Here is a 2,705-nt window from a genome sequence, read left to right as displayed (position 1 = left end):
TGTCAGGGAAGCAAAAAGTTACTGGTGTTGGAAGAGAAAAATATGGTGAATAAGACACTACTGCATATGCTTTATGGGAAAAAAAAAAGAGTAATTTGAGAAAATAACAGAGAGAGATATATCAGCATTTGGAAGCACTGATAATAATAAAATAGGACAAAAAGTATTATGGCTTCATAAATCAAAGGAAAAAGGGGATTAAATAAAGAGAATCACATTTAATTAACTAAAGAAATAAATTAAGAAACAAAGACTCAAATATTTGAGATAAAATGTTGTTTATTACTGAAACAACCATATGTGGCATACTAATTATGTAATGCATACATTATTGAAGTTATTGTCAGCATGAATTTTGATATATTATTAATATTTTCATAACATGCATCTCAAATACAAAAAACTATTCAGCAACAATTAAAAATTTGGAAATAGAACATACTCCAATACTGTTTTTATATTCTCAAATTGTATTGTCATCAGCAAAAATTGTTTAACTAAAGGAAAGTAAGGCAATTGCAGAATCAATTCCTTGTTTAACATGTATAGAACACCTCCCGGGATCGCATCTGGAGAGTGGGCAGTCTTCTGCCAGCTTCGGAAGCGGGAGGGAAAGCAAAGCTGCAGAAGCACCCGTTCCATTCCCAGCTTGCTCAGTAGCTGGTGATTGGAAGACCCTCTGCACCAGGGCCCATGGGGAAAATATATAGAATAAGGAAATATAATCTCAAATTTGGCATTAATAACTAAAAAAGTATAAAACATTTATAAAAATTTATTGACAGTAATAGACACAGTGGGAGATTGCTTTCCAAACTAAAAGTGCGAATGAAAAAACTAATACACATAAAATATACACCCAGAACCAAACATGCACAGCCTAGAAATTTAAAAACAAATAGTATAAATCAATGTATAAAATACTGCTTTAACATGCATACTTTAAATCTTCATTTACTAGAATAATGTTCATAGATTGCTCTAAAAATAAACACCAGGCGTCTCAAAATTACTAGATACATTTCTGTAAAACACAAAACAAAGCAGGACTCATGGGAAAAATATAGCAGACTATACCTCTGAAAATATATGCAGCTTCATAAACAAAATACACCAAATACAGTAATCCTGGGTCAGTTTTGTGATGCACTGTGTTAAATTGATGCTCGTGATGCCAGAGTCAGTTCAAATGCCAGCTGCTCTGCTTCTAATCCAGCTTCCTGCTTATGTGCATGGGAAGGCAGCAGAAGATGGCCTAACTAGTTGAGTCCTTCCCACTCATATGGGATTCCCAGATCGAGGCTCCTGGCTTCATCCTGATTCAAACTTTTCTAGTGCAGCCATTAGAATGAACTAGCAGATCAAAGATCTCTCTTTCTCTCTGTCTCATCACTGTGTTTCAAATAAATAAATATATAAATAAATAAGTCTTTTTAAAAACAACCCCACAGTAATCCTAAATATTATCCTAGAACAGAGAAAATGACATCTTAAAAATCACATAAAAGAGAAATACAAACTGATTTTACTTAAATTTGCTGTAGTAAACTTAGAATATATTATTAGAAAGGGAGAGAGAGAGAGAGAACCTGAGAGTATGTGTGAACTATTTAATTCTCTTCAAGACTCTAAATTTATCTAATAGTTTATAGGAAATATAAGAGACCAAGAAAGAACATGTTAACTTCTAGAGGACACAATCAATGAAGCCTAGAGTTTGGAAATATGTATGCACGAAATGGTCTGATTTCTTTGGCCAATAATTTGCAGGAATTAAAGAAAAAGAAGGATGAGTGTTTGGTATAAGCAGTTAAGACACCAACTGGGATGCCTCATCACATGTTGTATTTTGAGTTTGGAGACTTGGCTGTATTTCTCATCATATTTCTTTTTATTGCAGACTCTAAGAAGCAGCAGACGATGGCCCAGCAGTTGGGTCCTTGCCACCCATAGAAAGACCTAGGTTGAGTTCCTGGCCAGCCATAGCTTCTGTGGGCATTTAGGGAATGGACAAGGGTATGGATAATCTCTTTCTGTCTCTCTCTCCCTCTCTCTCTCTCTCTCTCTCTCTCTCTGTCACTCTGCCTTTTAAATCAATAGCTACATCTTTAAAACATTATGAAATGACAGAGGAAATTTGGTCAACTGCTTGGTGTTTGATAATATTAAGGGATTATCATCATATTCTGTTGAATAATGACATTGAACTTAAGTTTAAAATATGACTTTAGCTTTCAAAGGCTAAATTAGGGGCCTGCATTGTGGTAAAGCAGGTTAAACCACCACTTGCAAATGCCAGAACCCAATGTCAGGATGTGAGTTTGAGTTCTGAGTTCTCTGCTTCTAATATAGCTACCTGATAATGTGCCAGGAAGGAAGTGCAACATGATCCAAATACTTGAGTCCCTGCCACCAGTGTGGAAGACCAGGATGTTCCTGGCCCTTGGATATGACCTCCTCCAGACCTAACTCTTGCAGGCATTTGGGGAGTGAAGGCAGCATATTAAAGATGTCTTTTTCCCTCCACCTGCCCCCCAACTCTCCATTTCATCATCACTGTCTTTCAAATTAATAAATAAAAAAGAGAATATTTATGGATCTAATTATATAAGATGTTACAGACTAATTTCAAGGTGACTTGGAGGTAGAGGGAAATTGGCAAGGAAACAGCCGAAGTAAAATTAACTCTGCTTTAATGAGCATTG

At 35.6% G+C, this 2,705-nt stretch overlaps 1 non-coding gene across 1 annotated transcript; it reads left to right on the top strand.

Moving 5' to 3' along the window:
• Nucleotides 1-551: 551 nt before the first annotated feature.
• LOC127493356 (small nucleolar RNA SNORA7) lies at nt 552-690 on the top strand. The gene has a single exon (XR_007923413.1). It is a non-coding gene; the product is annotated as a small nucleolar RNA SNORA7 (small nucleolar RNA).
• The last annotated feature ends 2,015 nt before the right edge of the window (nt 691-2,705 follow it).

This window comes from Oryctolagus cuniculus, chromosome 5 (assembly GCF_051225735.1).
Source record: "Oryctolagus cuniculus isolate XC-2025 breed Fujian yellow rabbit chromosome 5, ASM5122573v1, whole genome shotgun sequence".
Classification (NCBI taxonomy): domain Eukaryota; kingdom Metazoa; phylum Chordata; class Mammalia; order Lagomorpha; family Leporidae; genus Oryctolagus; species Oryctolagus cuniculus.
This window is presented reverse-complemented; position numbering and strand designations above follow the sequence as displayed.